The sequence below is a fragment of the Hyperolius riggenbachi genome, chromosome 6 (genome assembly GCF_040937935.1).
Source record: "Hyperolius riggenbachi isolate aHypRig1 chromosome 6, aHypRig1.pri, whole genome shotgun sequence".
Taxonomy (NCBI): Eukaryota; Metazoa; Chordata; class Amphibia; order Anura; family Hyperoliidae; genus Hyperolius; species Hyperolius riggenbachi.
This window is the reverse complement of record NC_090651.1, coordinates 275,413,479-275,436,712: the sequence shown is the minus strand read 5'-3', so window position 1 is coordinate 275,436,712 and position 23,234 is coordinate 275,413,479. Positions and strand designations below refer to the sequence as shown.

General features: G+C 44.3%; 1 long non-coding RNA gene across 2 annotated transcripts; it reads left to right on the top strand.

The window, feature by feature from the left end:
- The first annotated feature begins 7,973 nt into the window (after positions 1–7,973).
- LOC137522752 (uncharacterized) lies at positions 7,974–19,642 on the top strand. 2 transcript variants are annotated; one of them, XR_011022426.1, is made up of 4 exons: positions 7,974–8,141; positions 8,655–8,727; positions 13,899–14,028; positions 19,331–19,642. It is a non-coding gene; the product is annotated as an uncharacterized lncRNA (long non-coding RNA). The 2 variants fall into 2 exon arrangements; XR_011022427.1 differs by lacking the exon at positions 7,974–8,141 and adding an exon at positions 8,264–8,366.
- The last annotated feature ends 3,592 nt before the right edge of the window (positions 19,643–23,234 follow it).

Below are 23,234 nucleotides of genomic sequence, written 5' to 3'. Positions count from 1 at the left end.
TGGCTGGGCGTCGGGAGGGACTATAAACATTGGCTATATGTGTGTGTGTGTGGGGGGGGGGGGAGTGGCTGGCTATATAAACTGGATATTCACAGTTGCTATAAACTCTTGCTGTATACAGGGGGGGGTTGCACTATATATATTTATATATATATGTACTGTTTATATATATATATATATATATATGTATATATACAGTATATATATATATATATACTGTATATGTGGGGGGACTGGCTATATACACTGCCAGTTTACAGGGGGAATATTGCTTTTTAATGCTTACATATACAGGGTGGATCTGACTATATACATCCGTCATCAAGCCACTTCCCCAGTACTGTGAATGGCAGCCTGGAACTGTACGGCAGTGAAGGATGCACGGGTTATCGCTGGAGAGAGCCATGGTGAGTAATGGTGAGCCATGGTGTTAACCTATACTGTACTGCAGACCTACCTATACTGTGGCACCTATAGCAGAGCTACCTATACAGTGGCACCAATAGCAGACCTACCTTTACTGTGGCACCTATAGCTGAACTACCTACCTATACTGTGGCACCTATAGTTGGTTAACCAATACTGGGACAACTCACTCTAACCTTAGCTCCCTCACTCTCAACACTCAGTCTAACTTCAGACCCTCACTCTCTCAGCACACTCACTCTCAATTCAGGCCCACACTCTCAGCAGACACACTAGGGATGATCAATGGTATGCAAATTTTAATGAGTTGATGCAAATTGATGCAAACATTTATACAAATATATGCAGTTTGAAAATGGACCAATCAATTTCAACCTGGGTTTAAACTGATTGGTCCATTTTCAAGCTGCATATATTTGCATAAAAATTTGCATAAACTTGCATCAACTCGGAAAAATGTGCATCTCATTTTTCATCCCTAACACTCACTCTAAACTCAGGACCTCACTCTCTCATTTTCATCTATGACTTCTTCTGGTCCCTCGTCCCCCCGACTCCACAAAACTGCCACCCAATCCCCTTGCATTTTGTGGGGAAATATGCTGCCAATCTGATTGCATTTTGTGGGGATATCTGCTGCCAATGTGATTGCATTTTCTGGGGATGTATGCTGCCAACCTGATTGCATTGTGTGGGGACATATGCTGCCAATGTGAGTGCATTTTCTGGGGATGTCTGCTATCACTCTAATTGCATTTTGTGGTGAAACTGCTGCTCTTTTTTTTTTTCTTGAGGTGGGGGGCAACCGGCCCTCCACCATGTGGTCTGGAAAAAAAACGACCCTCCAAACCCGCGAAGTTGGACAGCACTGTTTTAGAGGATGGTGGTCGGAAGGGAGTTGGGGGTGTTGGGGTGGTAGGTCAGAGCACTTTTAGAGGCTGAGGGTCGGGAGGGGGGTCGGAACAAAGAACTTCTAAATTTCACTTCTAAATACCACACATTTTTAGTAGAAAATTACCACATGAATTACCTCATGAAATTACATGAGGTAAAACTTTACTTAAACTACCAGAATTCAAAAGTTGATTTCCCTCATGAGGTAAACCCAATGTCATGAGGTAATATTTTACTTAACGCTACCAGAATTGATCCCACTGCGTCTTATAGTCCAAATGCAGGGAGTTCCTGGCTTGTGATCGCATGCCAATACCAACCTCTAACCCACCGCAATGTCGGGGACTCCCTGTACTGTGTCCATGCAAAGGAGGACACAGGGGGACAAACGGAGCACACGGGGGGGACAAAGGGGCATAGAGGAGGACACAAGAGGGACACAAAGGGGCATAGAGGAGGACACAAGGAAAACAGAGGAGGACACAGGAGGACACAAGGGGGAGAGAGGAGGACACAGGGAGACACAAGAGGTACAAGGGGGCTTCGTCTGTTTCATATTGTTGTTTTTGTTGGTTAATTTTAAGTGGTATGGGTAGGAGTCTTGCTGTAGTTCTTATTAAAGTCTTTGGTGTAGCAATACGTCTTTAAGAATTGTAAGAATAAGTGTTGAGTGTAAATACGTGCATGCATTTTCCCCATTTACATTGTATGTTTTCAGATTATCAGTAAACCCTTTCTATCTCAATGACAGCAAAGAGTCAGCGGATGTTTTTCAGAGCCAGGTGTAGATTTTCTGATCTTTGCATGCAACCTATACCCTTCTCTTGACACACACCCACTCCCCTTCAAGCTCTTCCTATAGAAAAGCAGTGTATATAATACAAGCACTTGTATACTATACCAAGAGACTGGACAGAACCCTCTCTGCATTACTACAAGGTGAGTCAAAGCTGAATGTTTTGAAAATAATATACAAATGTCATTGTGACATGTTTTTATAAGTTCTATATTAACAAGGATACCAGATGACATCAAGGTACAATACTGATGAACATTTGCAGAAACACGAAATCGGTTTTGGATGCAATCGTGCACACTTCTGCATTTGCAATTTCCATTTTTGCATGTAGCTGTGGGCTGGACTGCATCTGCATATATTTTAGACATGTACCTTTTAACTACTATGAAAAGTGCAAATGCACCAAAGTAAAGTATGCATTGTATTTGCATTTTATTAAAATTCAATTGGATCATGGACTATCTATGGAAAAGAGCAGGACCATACAACTTGCACCACACAATACATGCGTTCAGCAAACTATTGTATTGTGCATCTAGTCTGAGCCTAAGGACTCTTCCACACTGAGTCTGTTGTGTTGTGTTAGAATAGTCAATGCCACTGCATTGCAACACAATGTAATGATAGTCCTATGTGGCATTCCACATTGAGTGTGGTGCAGTGGGTTCAGTGGGTTCTGACACAGTAGCACACAGGATGCTGTATGTTAACTGAGTAATGGGTTTACAGTGGCAGTGAGGCATACTTTCATTGGACTGCATGCCTCACAGTAAAGTCGCACTGTTGTGATCTTAACATAACGGATTTGGTGTGGAAGGGCCCTTAAAGTTTAGATCAGTTAGTGTTGGTCCATTATGACCAGCCAAAGAATCACATTACAGGAATGATACAATACTGAGAGTCCATTAACTCCTGAAAGGCTCAGGACCCGTTTCCACTGGCACAGTTTCCGCACCGAATCCACAGAGATTCCCCGTAGGCAAATCGCGCGGGGAAACTCTCCCAAAGGGTATAATGGCGCCACCGGCCGAATCGCTTGTGCTAGCAATTCCGCCAACATTACCATCCGAAATGGTGCGGGAGGGTGCGAATCCCATAGCCGTACAGGGCACGGCTGATGAGATTCATCTCAGCATCCGCACACCAGGAAGTGACGCCGTGCATGCGTCACTAGTGGAAACGGGCTCACACAATGCTCAAGAATAGTTATGATTCTAGACCTATATGAGAAGAAGAAGGTGACTCATTTTTACAGGACAGATGCCAAATTCATAGGACCGTCCTCATTGCACTCACGTCTCGTGCGTGAAAAGTGGCCCTCACAGTGCAATGGAACCCGTTGGAATAATGCAAGGCATGTAGTGCAGTGCCAGACAATGAACACGTTTGCAATTGTAGCAAAGCATACTTTTTACTCACTGTATGGTTCACTGTATGCATTGCATTGCATGTGTACCTTGCTATGCAGCTTTTCCCCTCTGTTGCATTGCGATCCTGTTTTTACATGGTACCCAACACAGCATCCCAGTGTAACACTAGCCTCTACCACTTCGCACTTAGATCTATTTATCCCTTATGGACTACAGCAGTTTTGATGTTTTAGCTATGTACCTATTTAATCAGCAATAACTTTATCACTACTTATGACATCTTAGTTTTATATACATTATGTTTTTGGGTTTTTGTTTGTTTGTTTGTTTTCTTTGGGGGGGGGGGGCAAACTAGGCTCGCTTTGAGGACATACCTCCCCCCCCCCCCCCTTAGGAATTAAAGGAGTTATCAGGCAAAAAAAAATGAGTTTCACTTACCTGGGGCTTCTACCAGCTCCATGCAGCCCTCGTAGTCACTTACTGCTGCTCTGGCCCCCCTCCGTCAGCTAGTTTAGTTTTTGCCGACCTCAGGGTCGGCGGGCCGCATTGCGTACATTTGTACGCATTCCCGCTGGTGCAGGAACATTAGCACATACATTTTTCCGTGTTAAAGGTTCAACGCAAAACGTAAAAATGTATGCGTTAAACCACTAACGCGGAAAAAAATGTATGTGGTAATGTTCCTGCACCAGCGGGAGTGCGTAAAAATGTACGCAATGCGGCCCGCCAACCCCGAGGTCGGCAAAGACTAAACTAGCTGACGGAGGGGGACCAGAGCAGCAGTGAGTGACTACGAGGGCACAGGATGGCTGCAGGGGGCTGGTAGAAGCCTCAGGTAAGTGAAACTTTTTTTTTTTTTTGCCTTATAACTCCTTTAAGAAAAGAATAAAAAAAATGAGAAATAAGGTTTCTCAGATGTCACCTTTATGCATATTTATCCCATTTATCATTTTCTAGCTTGTACAATGTATGGTAATAATATTAGAATTTGAAATAAAGGTATACTTTTCTTCATTATGCAGTTTTTTTCTCCTAGTACTGCAATGATAATTAAAACATGTCTAAATGTAAACAGTGTGAACAAAAGGATTATACAAAGCGTAATTAGTTGTTTTATTATGCAGGGTGTGTGGTTGCACAAGTTCGCAGATCTGTATAAGGTGGCTTTTTTGGCATTTTGTCCACCAGGAGGAAGAAGTGGGGCCCACCTCCTGTGCTTCCCTGCAGAGCAGGAGGCAGCAGTCGGTATGTAATTAACTCAACCGATCGCTCACTCCATCCCATGTGTCCCCTGCCGGAAGCTATCTCCTCTCTTCTTTCTGTTTCTTAGTATGACACGTGTTTACATACATGTCATACAGAGATTGGGCAGCAAGAGAGGAGCCTGCTGCTGGCGTGGACACCACATGGAGTGATCGAGCACGTGAGTTAATTATACTCCGCACCGCTACATCCAGCTCTGCAGGGGGCCACAGAAAGGGGGCCCATGGAAAGGGAAGGAGGATGATGTTGACCTCCTCCCAGCAGCGGCACCTATACCTGCTACCTATACTGTGGGCACCTATACCTACTACCTATATTGGGGCACCTATACCTGCTACCTATACTGGGGCACCTATACCTGGCTACTTATACTGGCTGCACCTATTCCTGACTACCTGTAATGGCGGCACCAATTCCAGGACAGGAAAAAAGGAATACCAATGCATATCTGGTATCGTTGGATTCAGCAGAATCAGGGCTTTTACAAACAGTAACATTTGTGTCAGTAAACTTAATTCTTATTTGAAAAAAAACCACAACAGAAATTATTTTTTTATTTCACTTTGTTTTAACCATATTTCACTCAAAAATGTTGTAATATCTCCAGAAAAAGTACAAAGTCAGTGTTCAAGCCCAATTCATAATGGAAAAACCAATATATAATATGTCCTATTTGATGTAGGTTTTCTTGTCAAAAATCCTAAGTAAACCTAATGAGTGTAAAATATCTAAAAACTGCTTGGCAGAAGATGTTCGCATTTAGGACAAATTGGCTGGCAGCGAAAGGGTTAAGGCATTTCCTGATAGTCAAGTGGTCCCCTCTTCCCCTTAAAGAGACTCTGTAACAAAAATGTCATCCTGTTTTCTACCATCCTACAAGTTCCTAAACCTATTCTAATGTGCTCTGGCTTACTGCAGCACTTTCTACTATCACCATCTATGTAATAAATCACTGTATCTTTCCCCTGTCAGACTTGTCGCCCTGTGTCTGGAAGGCCGCCAACTCTTCCGTGCTGATCTGTGATGCACACCCCTCTCCAGGCCCCTCTATGCACACTCCAGTGTGTGTGTTATTTACATAAGCCAGCAGCGTCTCTGCTCTCTTATCAGTGAGAGAAGAGAGCTGGATGAAAATCCTCCTCTGTTAGGCTGTGAAAGGAGCTGGCTGACACATGCTGAGGAATTACAGACAGGGGCAGAGCTGTCTGCAGGAAGAAACAATCAGCCTCACAGCCTGTCACTATTCAGTGCATGAGAGCTGCAGGGGACAGAAGGTAAACACACAAATGATCTTTTGAGATTCAAAAGGAAGGCTGTATACAGCCTGCTTGTGTATGGATGTATTTTCTATGTGTGGACATACTGCTACTTCCTGTTTTGGTGGCCATTTTGTTTGTTTATAAACAAACTTTTAAAAACTGTTTTTGACTACTTTTAATGCGGTGGGGAGCGGCGAAATTGTGACAGAGGGGAATAGGAGATGTCCCCTAACGCAAAGTTCCCCAACCCTGATCTCAAGGCCCACCAACAGCACACGCTTTGCAGAAAACCACAAACATGCACAGGTGAGGTAATTAGTGTCTCAGCAGGGCTGATTAACTACCTCTGTGGATTTCCACAAAACATGCACTGTTGGTGGGCCCTGAGGACAGGGTTGGGGAACACTGCCCTAATGCACTGGTATGTTTACTTTTGTGCGATTTTAACAATACAGAGTCTCTTTAAAGAGACTCTGAAGTCTTGTTTTTTACCAGCTTTTTCCTTATAATACTGTTCAGCAGGATTGTCCCACTAAATTTGCCGCATCCCCGCAGCAGATTAAGGATTTATTGCTGACATACAGCCCTGCAAAGCTCCTGGGCTTCGCAGGGCTTTTCTTCCTGGAGGGGCAGAGCTTTCAGCTGTAGCTCTGCCTCCTCCGCAGTCAATCTCCTCTGATCGCCGCCTCTCCCCGCCCCTCTCAGTCTTTCTTTCACTGAGAGGGGCGGGGAGGAGGCGGAGATTGGCAGAGATTGATTGCGGAGAGGCTGAGCTACAGCTCAAAGCTCAGCCTCTCCAGGAAAAGAAGCCCTGCGAGTCAAGGCAGCGCAATCTGCGACCAGCAAAGTCGTAGAACTTTGCTGGTTTATTACTAAGCAATAAATCATTCATCTGCCATGGGGATGCGGTAAATTTAGTGGGGCAATAATGCTGAACAGCATTATAAGGACAAAGCTGGTAAAAAACGAGACTTCAGTGCCTCTTTAAAGTGGTCTGAAAGCCAGCATTTCTACTTTGCTCTAAAAGATTCCTCACAGCTTGAAAGCTACTATCCCAGAATTTTTTTTCACCAGAACATCACTAAAATAGTTAAACAAAGCATTTTGTCCTGTTATTCAGCTTCAAATCTGCATCCAAACTATAGATAACAGTATCTTTGTTTACATTCCAATATTGTTACAATGGGCCTGATTCACAAAGCGATGCAAACTTTTTTGCGGGCTTTTTCGCGCGCAAAGTGGCAAATTGCGCGCGCAAAAGTCCGCGATCGCGTGAATCGCGGCACTTTGCGCACGCAAAAGTCCATGAAAAAGTTTGCACCGCTTTGTGAATCAGGCCCCATGTGTGTAAACACAGTGTAACAGGTGAAAAGGAGCTTTCTGTGAAGCTCTCTGTGCACCCAGTTCAGAATAGCTCATTAGAAGATGTTAATATATAATAAAAAGCAGTTTGAATAAAATGCAATGTCAGCTTTTAGGGTACGATAAACTACACTTTGGAAACGTATAATTTGTAAACAGACAAAATTACTTGTGCGCAAAAGCAAATATGATAACTCTATGAGTAATAAAAAGTATGAAAACACATTTTTATTGAATGTTATATCAGAGTTTCAGACCACTTTAAGACATTCCTTGGTAGTCTAGTTGTGCCCCTTCACATTTAAGACATTCCCTAGTGGTCTAGTGGTCCTTCTTTCCCCTGGATTTCCCTGGTAGTCTAGTGGGGTCCCCTTTCTACCCTTATAGCTTTCCTTGGTAGTCTAGTGGTCCCCCTTTCCCTTTAAAACATTTCCAGGTAGTTTAGTGGACCCCCTTCCCCTCTTAGATATTTCCTGGAAATTTAGTACCCCCCTTTAACACAGGTCTCACTGGTAGCTTAGTGTCCCCCTTGTAGAGATCAGCAGCAGGAAGCGTTGCTGGGTAACTATGTCTTATCTATCTCTTCTGGTTCATGCGGAGATTGAAGCTGGTATAGGAGGAACTCTTGCTTGTTCCTATGCCAGCCTCTTGTGTCACATGTACCAACTTAATGATATCATCATGCTGGGACCTGGTACATTCAAGTACAGGAGGCCAGCATCAGATCAAAACAAGGCAGAGAGCTGATCGCCACAGAAACCAGGAGAGGTGAGACATACGTACCAGTATCGTTTCTTGTTACTAAAAATCTCTACCAGGAGGGAGGGAAGGAGGAAATTGGCCACTAGGGTGAAACAACCTGGTTAGTGCGCTTACTGTTGCCTGGGGTGATTAGCACAAGCACATGTTAGCACGTGTGCTGTGTTCATTGACACTACAGACCAATGAACTACAAACAATGGTGTGGGTGATCGAGAAAATAGATTGGAGAGGGTAAATACACAGATTTGCATACATCTTCTTCTGACACTTGTGAGGTGTTGTATCCAAGGAAACGATGCAGGGAATGCTTTCTTCTCATGAGGAGGTTTTGTTTTGCCTACTTACCATCAAAACAACTGAAACTGTATAAACACAAAGTTTATACGTTTTTTTTAAGCTAATAATTACTTTTGGGTTTTTTTACAATTTTTTTTGTTTACAGCTAATATTTCAATACCACTTTAGAAAATGTATGCAGCACAGTTATCTTATGTATAATATTGTTTGCTGTTTCCACAGAAAATCTGAAAAAATCTAAATATGAAGCTAGTGTTGATTTCTTCTCTGCTTGTTCTTTTTGCTGCCAGCACAGGTGAGGAGCATGTGCTTATCAGATGCTTGAGGCAATATAATCCTATCAATAGGGACGCTGTAGAATGCATCAATTGTGAAAGTCACAGTAAAAGTAGCTCAGGGAGAAGCCATTGGCCAGTGGCGTAGCTATGAGCTCCAGTGCAAGTTGTACACAGAGCCCCTAAAGCAGGGGTCCCCAACCACCGGGCCGCGGCCCACTGCCGGTCCGTTGGCAGTTTCTAGCTGGGCCGTGGCGGGTCAGTCCTCTCGCCCCTCTCCCCCGCGGCCGCCGCGCCTGTTGCCTTATGAGCAGGCTGCCGCTTACGGATTCCCCCAGGCGCCGCTCTCCTTCAGTATCTCCGATAACAGCAGCGCATCTTGCGGAGGAGGGAAGGAGGCGGGGCAGCGGTTGCCACGGTAGCGGCGTAGCATATCGCAGCTACAGGAAGCCGCTGCCCTGCCTCCTTCCCACCTCCACAAGACGCGCTGCTGTTATCGGAGATACTGAAGGAGAGCGGCGCCTGGGGGAATCCGGAAGCGGCCGCCCGCTCATAAGGTAACAGAAGCGGCGGTCGCGGCGGCACCACCTACCTATACTGGGCACTTTACTAGCCATGCTGGGCACTATACTAGCCATGCTGGGCACTATACTAGCCATGCTGGGGCACAATACTAGCCATCCTGGGGCACTATACTAGCCATGCTGGGCACTATACTAGCCATGCTGTGCACTATACTAGCCATCCTGGGGCACTATACTAGCCATGCTGGGCACTATACTAGCCATGCTGGGCACTATACTAGCCATGCTGGGGCACTATACTAGCCATGCTGGGCACTATACTAGCCATCCTGGGGCACTATACTAGCCATGCTGGGCACTATACTAGCCACGCTGGGGCACTATAATAGCCATGCTGGGCACTATACTAGCCATCCTGAGGCACTATACTAGCCATGCTGGGCACTATACTAGCCATGCTGGGAACTACACTAGCCATGCTAGCCATGCTGGCACTATACTAGCCATGCTGGGCACTATACTAGCCATGCTGGGCACTATACTAGCCATCCTGGGGCACTATACTAGCCATGCTGGGCACTATACTAGCTATGCTGTGGGGCACTATACTAGCCATGCGGGGGGCACTATACTAGCCATGCGGGGGCACTATACTAGCCATGCGGGGGCACTATACTAGCCATGCTGGGCACTATACTAGCCATGCTGGGCACTATACTAGCTATGCTGGGCACTATACTAGCCATCCTGGGGCACTATACTAGCCATGCTGGGCACTACACTAGCCATGCTAGCCATGCTGGCACTATACTAGCCATGCTGGGGCACTATACTAGCCATGCTGGGGCACTATACTAGCCATGCTGGGGCACTATACTAGCCATGCTGGGCACTATACTAGCTATGCTGTGGGGCACTATACTAGCCATACTGGGGCACTATACTAGCCATGCGGGGGCACTATACTAGCCATGCTGGGGCACTATACTAGCCATGCTGGGCACTATACTAGCCATGCTAGGGCACTATACTAGCCATGCTGGGGCATTATACTAGCCATACTCTGGCACTATACTAGCTATACTGGGCCACTACCTACCTATACTGGGCACTTTACTAGCCATGCTGGGCACTATACTAGCCATGCTGGGCACTATACTAGCTATACTGGGGCACTATAGTGTAGTGGGGTAACTATACTAGCCATACTGGGGCAACTAAACTCCCTATACTGGGGCAACTATACTAGCCATGCTGCCGCACCCAACCCCCCCCCCCCCCATAACCCGCTGCGCACAACACTGTCCACTAGGCCGCACACCACTCACATCCTCCCCCTGACCTGTGTCAGTAAGGCAGGGTTCACAATTCTCTGCCGCAACAATACAAATGCTCTTTAGCTCGCTCACTTTTGGACTCTATGCACGTTTGTTTGCGTTTAAATGCAGGCTTTTTTCGCAGTAGCTAAATGTTAATGAGAAAATGCACAGAATGCGCAAAATGATGCTGCGCTGCTGTGAGTATTTTCCCACTTGCAAAATCTGCATTTGCGAAGTGTGAACAATCCCATTGAATTACAAGTACAAATGCAACAATTTTCGTCTGGAAGTGAGAATTCAACAGTGGAACATGCGTGTCCAATTTTAAATCCAAACAACCATTATGCATAAGAAGTAAGAACTGAAACTAATCGTTTCCTTAAAAAATATAGTTTGTATTAATCCAAAATAGAAAAAGAGTGCTTAAAAACAACATGGGATGGCCACCCCGTCACAACCACTCAGATATCACTCCACCCAAACCACCATATGCACAACGGCCGTATATCTCAGCACACTGGAGGCAGAAGCGCCCCTTTATGGCAAGAAATAGACAAAGTCCAGTATCCAAAGCAAACTCCAAGTAGTTGATTATCCTTGTATATCCAATAAGATGTACCTCATCAGCAAAACATACTGCAGTGTAATCAACAAGTTAGTAGTTTGCATGCAGGCACAAGCATAAGCAGCGTTAGTGTCAGCAGCATGTTTCAGAAGAACAAGCGGTCATAGCTGCATTAACAGTGACATATAGCTTAGCGTTTAGGACAGGGTCTGCATGATTTCACCAACTCCGGATCAGGTTCATATGCTTCACATCAGTTGGATGGCATAGAGGAATCCTGGTTGTCATTTGTGTGTGAAGAGTTGCACAGTTCAATGCAGTGTGCATGAGGTGGTGGAGGAACCGGACCATCAGCATGGCAAGATGGTACAGTCCTTATGGCTCTGTGACTGTGGTGGTCGGGGCGGCGTGGCATCCCATGTGGAGTAGAGGCGCTGTCGACAGTTTCGCCGGCTTCTGGCTTCCTCAGGGGGGTGTGCGTACAAATGCGAATTTGCATGCGAGAAAAGGCATATGATTTTGACTGGTGTGAACCCTGCCTAAAGCTTTGCTTATATGCTCACCTTTTCATTTTAGCCAGCTGTGTCAGGTTATGGCTCTAATATTCCTAAAATTGACTAATAAATCAGCTGTTGCCCTCTCTGAAGTGAAACGCCTGCCCCTTTCACTTGCACAATTTAAATGGCCGATAATCCTATTATTCTCCTGAGCATGGCCAGACGTATGTCACCAGAGTCTAAAGGTGTAAAATATCTCTCCTCAACAGGTGCGACACATAGTAATAGTTCATAGTATTATTACAGTATTATTATGTATTTATATAACACTGACATCTTCTGCAGCACTTTGCAGAGTACATAGTCATGTCATTGATTGCCCTCAGAGAAGCTCATGGTCTAATCCCTACCATTGTCATATGTCATAGTCTAGAACAGGCATGGGCAAACTTGGCCCTCCAGCTGTTTATGTATATGCTAGAAATAGAGAAAAGGATGGGAAGACACCGGGAGCCCAATCTGGTGCAGTATCTCACGAGTGGTTACGTGCGTTAGTAAGAAGTGATCGCATATACTCACAAAGCTGGGTTGTGCATGAGGCAACCAGTCTGTATCGCATGTGGGGAAGTACCGTCCCCACTCGGCCTTGTGTAGTAGTGTCGATGGTCGCAGCTCCTTTGAAAAAGTGCCACCTGCCAAGGTGGTAACCCCTGATCCCAGGGGAGTATACAACATGGGATAGTAGGAGGCGCCCTAAGAGGTACTCGTAACAAGGCTCTCAATTTGGTAAGAAAGTTCTATAGGTAAATAATAATAATAATAATAATAATTCTTCGGTCTGTGACACAAGAGTTGGTATCAAAGTATTTTCTAGTATTGGAAGTACCAATATTGTTAGATTATTATTTTTAGAATATGGAATGATCCTACCTTAGTAAGCAGTCACTCCGTAATATTTGTGGAAAAAATAATTTTTATTGGAGCACTTTAAAATGACAACACGTTTCGCGGATCAAACCGCTTCATCAGGTCGTATATCGTGCCTTAAGATAAAAAAGAAGAGACAAGGCGCTAAGACACAGGGAAAAAAGAAACTCTCAATCATAATTGGTAGTTACATACACAGATCATATAGACAGTTAGTTCAACAGATTTCTCAAAGCAGAGCATATTTCATTAGGATTAAACCAAAAAGTATCAGCTGTTTAGGAACTACAAGTCCCACAATGCATTGCAGGAGTCTGACAGCCACAGTCATGACTCATAAAGGCAAATGCATTGTGGGACTTGTAGTTCCGTAACAGCTGGAGGGCCGAGTTTGCCCATGCCTGGTCTAGAACCAATATTAGGGGGAAGTCAATTAGCTTATCTGTATGTTGGGCAGCATGGTGACATAGTGGTTAGCACTATTGCCCTGCAGCGCTGGGTACCTGGTTCATATCCCAGACAGGGCACTACTGTATCTGCTTGGAGTTTGTATGTTCTCCCCATGTCTATGTGGCTTTCCTCCAGACACTTTGGTTTCCTCCAACAGAAACATACAGATAAGTTAATTGGCTTCCCCCTAAACTGGCCCTAGTAAGGATACATATACTACATGATACATACAGAGACATATGACTATGGTAGGGATTAGATTGTGAGCCCCTCTAAGGGAAGGTTAAGTGACAAGACAATATACTCTGTACAGTGCTGTGGAAGATGTTGGTGCTATATAAATACTAAATAATATTTTTTTATATACATTCAGATTTACACCATGCACCATGATGTGCTGGCAATGAAATGGAGCCACACCCACTATTTAGCTCCACCCAGAAGCCCCTTACAAGGCCCACTAGTAACTCATCCTCCCATCCGTGCAAAATTTTGAGTGTCCAGATTTTTTGACCATCCTGTCCAGGAAAAATAAGAAATTGGGTTTGCCACCCTGATACCAGTATTGGTGATGTTTCAAACTACACATCAATTGTATGTACAGTATTTGTACTTGTGTTGCTCAATGTCCTGATTGTACAGTGTGTTGAACTGCTCATGTATCTATGCTCCGCACTATAGTTTGTGTTGTGCTAGGTACAGCGCTATGAAAGATGTTGGCACTATATAATTAGAAACAATAATATTGATATGGAGTACAATAGCTACGCCTAAGTAGTTCCCAGATATATAGCTGTATGGTGAAACACAAACATGCAATAAATAAATAAATACATAAATAAATAATAATTCATACATTTGTCCTTTTGACAAGTGAATTAACTATTGTCCTCTCTTTTTTCTACCTAGTTTTTGCAAATGATGATACCTTCCTGTCCGAAAGTATAAACTATGTGCAGGATTTGGCCAGTGATGTTGCTACAAAAACAACAGATGCTCTAAACCAAGTTAAAGATATGCCATTAGCACAAGAAGCCATGTAAGAATGAGCGCCATATTCTGCATAAACTGCATAATATGTTTTGTTATATTTTTATTAATTCTTATTGTCATAATTTGAGAAAAACTTGTGATTTAGTGTTTTTTCGATCAGATTGTACAGATCATATTGTGGGTCAAATCAATTCTAAATAATTACATTATTAATCATTTCCTTTATCTGTACCTGAGACGGAGTAAAGTATCGATACTTACCTCCAACCCCATGAACTCTGTTGCCTCCCTTACCATTCTCCCAGGATGCTCCATTCCTCTGTAATAGCCCTTGGTAATAGGGCTTCAGTCTCGCCAGTCTGGCCGTTCTGTACATGTGTGGCCCGGCTGCACTCACACCCACATCACGCACCCATCGCCAGGAGCATTCTGCGCCTGCACAGATAGTACTGGGCAGGCGCAGAACACTCACAGCAGCGGGGGCATGCATGCGGCTGAAGCCCTGTTACCGGGAGCTATTACAGAGGAATGGAGGCACCAGGGAGGACGGTGAGGTAAGCGACAGAGTTCATGGGGCTGGAGGAAGCCCCAGGTAAGTATTGATTCATTACTTTACTCCGTCTCACGTACACTTTAAAGGGAACCTAAACTGAGAAGGATATGGATTTTTCCTTTTAAAACAATACCAGTTGCCTGACTCTCCTGCTGATCCTGTGTCTCTAATACTTTTAGCCACAGCCCCTGAACGAGCATGCAGATCAGGTGCTCTGACTGAAGTCAGACTGGATTAGCTGCAAGCTTGTTTCAGGTGTTTGATTCAGCCACTACTGCAACTACAGAGATCAGCAGGACTGCAAAGCAACTGGTATTGTTTAAAAGGAAATATCCATATCCCTCTCAGTTAAGGTTCCCTTTAAGGAAATGATTTGGCCTACAATCTGATAAAAAAAAATAATCATTTACTAAAAATTGATTGCACTGTACTGTACTTTAGGCTGTCCTGTAATATTTAATGATAATAAAAGATATTCTTTGGAGGCTGGTTCACTTTATAGGGTGCCTAAACTGACACAGAGGGGGTCAGTTTAACTTACGTGTGGCTTCTTCCAGCCCCCCTGTAGTCCTTGAGGTCTTTTGCAATTATTCTGCTCTGTTCCGTTCAGCAGCTGTGCCTGTCTGAAAGCTGGCTGACTGAGCCAGTTGTGGGTTACTGCGCCCCTCCAATTGTGGGTTACTGCGCCCCTCCAGTTGTGGGTTACTGCGCCCCTCCAGTTGTGGGTTACTGCGCTTCTCCAGTTGCGGGTTACTGCGCCCCTCCAGTTGTGGGTTACTGCGCCCCTCCAGTTGTGGGTTACTGCGCCCCTCCAGTTGTGGGTTACTGCGCCCCTCCAGTTGTGGGTTACTGCGCCCCTCCAGTTGTGGGTTACTGCGCCCCTCCAGTTGTGGGTTACTGCGCACCTCCAGTTGTGGGTTACTGCGCCCCTCCAGTTGTGGGTTACTGCGCCCCTCCAGTTGTGGGTTACTGCGCCCCTCTTTGATCACCCTCCCATAACGGGAAGAATTAGTTGCAGGTGCAGTTGCAATTTTAAAAAAATGTGCAAGTGCAGAATACTATTGAGGAGTTGCGTGGCCGGGCCAGTGTGTGCAGCTTTTGGATGGGCACAGCTGCTGAATGGATTAGCACGGAATGTCTGCAAGGGCACAGAAGGGCTACAGGGGGCTAGAAGAAGCTCTAGGTAAGTTAAACTGGCCACCTTTGTTTCCCTTTAAAGTAAGGGTTAATTGGCATGGCAGGTATTTTTATCCATACATCTCAGGACTTTGGACCCTTCAATGCTGTAGATCTTTCAATCTGTATGATCTGTTTGAAAAAAAGATCATTCATTAAATCTGTACTGTTAATGGGCATCGTAATGGTGGCCATACATGGTACAATTTTTTCATACAATCTTACCATTTCTATGTAGTAAAACGGTGCCCATACACGATACAATAAAGACGTTTGATTTTCCCGTTTATTCGATCTATATGATCAAATCGAATGAAAGTTGAAAATATTTTTTTTTCGATCAAGAAATTCGAACGATTATCCCATTTTTTGAGAAAAATCTGATCAGACATACTGGAAAAATCTTTATATTCGATCTAACGGAATAATCAAACTAAATTATCTAATAAAAAAAAAATGAAAAATTGTACCATGTACAATTTTGACTTAAGTCAAACAAAAAAAATGAGTTTTACTCACCTGGGGCTTCCAATAGCCCGCTGCAGCTGTCCGGTGCCCTCGCCATCTCCCTCCGATCCTCCTGGCCCCGCTGGCAGCCACTTCCTGTTTCGGTGACAGGAGCTGACAGGCTGGGGACGCAAGTGATTCTTCGCATTCCTGGCCACAATAGCGCCATCTATGCTATTATAGCATATATCATATACCATATAGCAGCATAGAGGGTGCTAATGTGTCTGGGAACGCAAAGAATCACTCGCGTCCCCATCCTGTCAGCTCCTGTCGCCAAAACAGGAAGTGGCTGCTGGCGGGGCCAGGAGGATCGGAGGGAGACGGCGAGGGCACCGGACAGCTGCAGGGGGCTATTGGAAGCCCTAGGTGAGTAAAACTCATTTTTTTTGTTTGACTTAAGTGTCCCTTTAAGGGTACATTAAGTGAATATACTGAAAGGATAATTTAGGCAGTTCCCTTATATTACATAGAAATGGTAAGATTGTTTGAAAAAATTGTACCATGTATGGCCACCATTAGATTGCAATCACTCAAATGTCCATTTACTAACCATTCAGCAAATCCCATTATGTTTCAGTACTACCCATTTGAGGTCTGAAATTTTACCACAAATTAACAACTTTAAAAAAATAAGACAGTCTAGTGCTGGATTTATGGCCTCTCCACTGGGAATCCTCAGAGATCGTTTAGATTAACCACTTCACCACTAAGGGGTTTTTCCACTTATGGACCAGAGCAATTATCACATTTCAGCTATACTCCCTTTCATTTGCAAAAACTTTATGACTACTTATCACCCTTAAATGATCTTTACCTTGGTTTGTTTTTTTTCGCCACAAATTACCGTAGGCTTTTTGGGGTGATAAGTGTTTTCTGTGTAATTACCTTACTTTCTATGCATTTTAAAGGGAAAACAAGAAGAAAAATTTCAAAAAAAGAAAAGAAATACGTCCTTTTTCCAATTCCATAACCTATATTTTTTAAATAAATAATGCTACTGTAAATTGTTTTGGTTATTACAACATTTAAATGATGTCCCTAGTACTATGTATAGAGACAATGGTCCTGATTCTATTCACTTTTTCTCCTAAGTTTTCTCCTAGGTGATTTTTAACATCCTATCAATATAATGAGCTTGATTCACAAAAGAGTGCTAACTGTTAGCACGTCCGTTTTCGCGCGAAAGCATTGCGCGCGATCGCGAATTTTTGCGCGAAATGATAATGTTCACGATCGTTATTGTTTTAAGCAAAAATTCGTGATCGCGCGCAATGCGAAAATTTGCGCGAAAATGCCCGCGCTAACAGTTAGCACTCTTTTTTCAATATTTTTTAGCACTCTCAATATTTTAAACCGAACTTTTTAAACTATTTTTTGGTACTATTTCAATTCAGCAGAGTGCTGAAAAGTAATTTAAACAGAAAATGAAAATTATCTCCTAGGAGTAAACTTAGGAGCAAAAGTGAATAGAATCGGGCACAATATATTACTTTGAAATAAAGGTGTATTTTTTTCTGTTTTGTGTCTTGTACTCGATCATTTGCAAGCCCTTGTTTGCAAAAATAACAGTAATATACCCCCATGAAATATGTTTGTTGCCAAGGTTTTTTGCCTTCCCCTGGATCAACTGGGATATGTGCAGGTTCAGGATGGTGTTTTATTTTTATATTATTTTTATTTATTTTTTTCTGTTTGGACTTAAAGAGACTCCGTAACAAAAATTGCATCCTGTTTTTTATCATCCTACAAGTTCAAAAAGCTATTCTAATGTGTTCTAGCTTACTGCAGCATTTTATACTATCACAGTCTCTGTAATAAATCAATGTATCTTTCCCCTGTCAGACTTGTCGGCCTGTGTCTGGAAGGCTGCCAAGTTCTTCAGTGTTGTGGTTCTGCTATGAACTTCCCCTTCCAGGCCCCTGTAAGCACACTGCCTGTGTGTTTTTTAGGATTAGAGCAGCTTCTCTCTTCTCTCTTATCTTTTACAAGCTGGATAAATCGTCCTCTGAGCTGGCTGGGCTTTCACATACTGAAGAATTACAGACAAGGGCAAAGCTGTTTGCAGGAAGAAACAAGCAGCCTGAAACTTCAGTGCATGAGAACAGGGGGAAAAAAACACAAATGATCTCTTGAGATTCAAAAGGAAAGCTGTATACAGCCTCCTTGTGTATGGATGTATTTTCTATGTGTGGACATACTGTACATCAACCTACTTCCTGTTTTGGTGGCCATTTTGTTTGTTTATAAACAAACTTTTTAAAACTGTTTTTAACCACTTTTAATGCGGCGAGGAGCGGCGAAATTGTGTCAGAGTGTAATAGGAGATGTCCCCTAACGCATTTATATAGTGTAAAATGTGTATATTTTATGGTGTTTTTTTTACCACTAGATGTCCCCACACTTCTTATTCTGAGTGCTCTAAACAGAGTTCAGAGCAAACAGACAGTGTTGTTACAGGAATGATCATTGGCTTCTCCTTGAAACCATGATCCTTCCCTTATAGGCACTGTGATTGGCTCAGGGAACACATGTTCCCATTCACGAATCACAGATGTGTCAGTATCGGCTGGTGCAAGTGGCGAGAGTGTGCACCCACGTGCACGGCAGTGGCAGCGGTGAGCCGCACATTTAAATGTCCTGTTGGCATTAAAAGGGGTAAACAGTACGTATTATTGCGACCACTTTCCAGCATGTGGTTAAACTCAGCCGAGACAGCCATTAAAGACCACCTCTGGCAAGAATTTTGTGTGTGGTCATCTCAGCCGAACGTTGCCCGACAACATTGTCATCCCTCCTTACACCCCCTGCTCCATCCTGCACCACTCATTGTTATAAGTCCTTAATAATATTAATAAACATGTCTATAATAATCATTAGAAAAAGAAGGTAATACATTTTACTGGCAATAATAATAGTAATAGTGCATGTTAACTGGTAACTTTTTTGTATGTATTTGTGTCAATACTCGGTGCAGGGACGTCCCAGACTGTTGTGCAATGCCTAATGATTAACCATCTTGTATCGTTTGATGTTTATATCTCCTCTATTAACACATTTAAATCATAATGTAAATTGGTTTAATATACATTGTATATTTATTTTCTTTCAGTGGCCTTTATGATTCAGGAAGTGAATATATAACTTCTGTGTACAGCTCAATCGTAAACAAGGCAATAGAGAGGTGGGATCAGTTGACTAAGTGGTGAGACCGGCATCTTTCTACACACAGAACTTTTTTCCTGTCCATTACTCCACACAGAAGGAATAACTGTTGATGTTGCTGATTAAGACAGTCTTTAGCCAGTTCTATTATTATAGCTGGCTTTGGACTATGTTCTTGTTGTACCTACATATTAAACTGTACTGAGTAACATGACTTTCTCATGTTTTTTTCTTTTAAATAAAACCTTTTCTGAAAACAGCTTACATGTTTTTAATGTCACTTTAAAGTATAACAGTGCTGCCATTTCTTGTTTTCTTATAGTAGTTGCACAGCTGATCTCTTTGTTGTTACTAGTTATTCAGTGTGTTATTATGTCATTATTATACTGTAACGATTGTGGAATTCTCTCCGTGGTCAGCGCACAGGACGTGCGCTGACACTGCGGAAATCCTCCACAAGCGTATAATTTGAGAGAACCCAGCAAAAGGTGCAACGCACCTGTAGAGGGAAATTCCTGTCAGCAGATGGAGCTGTGGAGTGCAGAGGAACAGATCCTCTGCCCTGCCACAGACGCCAGACAGGAATTGTACGAAGGGAAGAAACGCAAGGCAAGATAGCCCTGAAAGAGAGAGAGCAAGCGACAGAGGGTATGTGTATCCACCAATCTAGTCACCACCCTGCGACAATGAACACACAACCATGAAGATCAGGTGAGAAGGCAATCGCAAGAGATGGCGATTGCTAACAGCGACACAAGACCGAATAAGCACAGATGAGGAATGTATGTATGTCCACCAATCTAGCCGCCAACCTGCGACGGTGGACACACAACAGAGGAAACCAAGTGAGAATGCAATCGCAAGAGAAGCGATTGCGAATGAGAATGAGCACAGGGACAGAATGTATGTATGTGCTCCAATCTAGTCGCCAACCCGCGACAGTGCACACACAACAGCAGAAACAAAGTAGGAACACAATCGCGAAAGAGGAGATTGCCAGAGGTGACACAAGGCTTAAGCAAGACAGGGGACGAGAGTAGCAAAGGCACAGCAAATCATACAATGAGAAGATAAGGAAAATAACAAACGCCAACTAAACGCGAACACCGCACTCATTCGCAACAGCGAACGCGTTTACAGCGTGGTCTCCGCGTGTTAAGCACAACAGAGACAAGCACGCCTAACTAACCCCTGCCACCCAAACACGAAACAGAGAACGCGAGCGCTTGCTTAACGGTTACCTCACCGAGGCTACAGCAAGCGTTCGTATCAGACAAGACAGACAGATGAACGGGAAACCGGATAGGAAAGATCCACTGCTCTTACCGCCAGAGCGAGTGCGATCTGGGTAAAGCAACAGAGCTAGCAGGATCCACTGCTCTTTCCGCCAGAGCAAGTGCGATCCAAGTTCAGGGACAGGATAGGAGAGATCCACTGCTCTTACCGCCAGAGCGAGTGCGACCCGGGTTTTGGGACAGGATCCCAGATCAGAAGGATCCACAGCCACTACCGCTAGGGGCTAGTGCGATCCAAGCCAGACAGGCAGATGAGATAGCCGGTAGCAAACGCTGCCCCAGCTATACTCCTAGAAAGCAGATCAGAAGGATCCACAGCCGCTACCGCTAGAGGCTGCTGCGATCCAAGAAGACAGATGAAACAGAAGGGGCTACCAGTAACAACCGCTGCTCTGGTTAGCACCCACAGACAGACAGGACGATTTCCTATCGACCACCGTTGGCAACAGGACAATCGCAACAGAGAGGCAATACAGACAAAACAGATAAGCAGGCTAACTGCACTAGAGAAGCTGCCTAGTGCAGTCCCCAGAATTACTCTAAGCTAACTATAACAATCCAACAGGGAAGGCTGGCACTCCAGGAGTGATATAACAAACCGTTATGACCAGCAAAGCCTTCTGGTCAGCAGAAGGTCTTTATAGTGCCAGCCCTCAAAGGAGACAGCTGGATAATTTGCATGTATGCAAATCCCTCAGCAAAGCAACTCTGAGAGTTGCAAGATGAAGCCAGGTCTCTTTTCCAGAGACCTGCATCTCTCAGACATAAGGAATGGTCAAACAGCTGTCTGCCTGTGCAGCCAGCTGAGCGGATCATTACATTACAAAGGAAGCCGGAAGTCCGGCGAAACCGGTCGAGGGTACGCATGTGCTGCGTCCCGACCTGAACCTTCCCCCATTGTGGACCTGCCTAGCCATTTGGCCTCCATCAAGGCACACCGCTCTCCCAGGAGATCCACAGGGCTGTTAGCCCCACCAGCTGGACACCAGCGCTTACCGGACATCCAACTCAGCAGCAGGAGACGTAAACAGCCCTCTGGGCACTAATTATGAAAGACTTCCGATGCCACACGCACAAAAAGTCTGATCATGTGAGATATAATCATGCTGGCTGTATGGATGCTTATGCTGCAATGAGCCATTGATGTCACGACTACTATGCATAAGGTGGCCACCCTTATGATACTGTGTGGGCTTCATCGCATGGCTTGCTGTACTGCGGGGCTGCTTGGAGAGGGGCTCTCCGCTCTCATATTGGCTGCTGACTAACCGTTAAGCTTTCCTGGCTTGTTGCAATCGCTGTACTGTGTCCATTTCCTCGGAATTGCATGCATCTGTGGAACTTTTTGAATCAGTGCTCATTGAGATCTAATGCTCCTCATGGATTACATTGCATATTGACAAACTGCATACAGTTTGTTGGTCCACTATACATATATATTTTTTCACCCTGAGCTCAGGTGGACGTTAATATCTGCAACTTGTTGCAGAGTGTTATAGGCATATGCTATATCTTTTTTTTGCAATCCTTTGGGGCCTGGTGGGCAGACGGGGTGGAGAAGGGGGGAGTGGGGTGGTCCATTATTGGTGAGGAAGGCAGGTGGGACAGGGGCACATTTTTAATGTGAATTTTATCCAATAATATTTGATTAATAAAGATTTTGTATAGATATGTTCTGAATAAGGTTGTTGGTGTTTGTCCATTCGGATCATACCCACTTAAGTATATCTCGCAATGTTTGCATTACATATACTTGTTTTCTTGTTTGTCTTGACCCCAGTAGAGTTATATACTCACCTCCATGCCATCCCCACATATCTACTCCACTTTCCTGTATGGAATCCTACTGAATTGGGTTACTATTTACAGCCAACTGTTGGGCTTCTGCTATTTACGCCTCCATCAGGGAACACTGCATGCTCTCCTGTTGGGCTTCTGCTATTTACTCCTCCATCTGGGAACACTGCATGCTCTCCTGTTGGGCTTCTGCTATTTACTCCTCCATCTGGGAACACTGCATGCTCTCCTGTTGGGCTTCTGCTATTTACTCCTCAATCTGGGAACACTGCATGCTCTCCTGTTGGGCTTCTGCTATTTACTCCTCCATCAGGGAACACTGCATGCTCTCCTGTTGGGCTTCTGCTATTTACTTCTCCATCTGGGAACACTGCTTACTTTCTTGTTGGGCTTCTGCTAGTTATTTCTCCATCAGGGAACACTGCTTGCTTTCTTGTTGGGCTTCTGCTATTTACTCCTCCATCAGGGAACACTGCTTGCTCTCCAGTTGGGTTTCTGCTATTTACTCCTCCATCAGGAAACACTGCTTGCTCTCCTGTTGGGTTTCTGCTATTTAATCCTCCATCAGTTAACACTGCATGCTCTCCAGTTGGGCTTTTGTTATTTACTCCTCCATCTGGGAACACTGCATGCTTTCCTGTTGGGCTTCTGCTATTTACTCCTCCATCTGGGAACACTGCATGCTCTCCTGTTGGGCTTCTGCTATTTACTCCTCCATCTGGGAACACTGCATGCTCTCCTGTTGGGCTTCTGCTATTT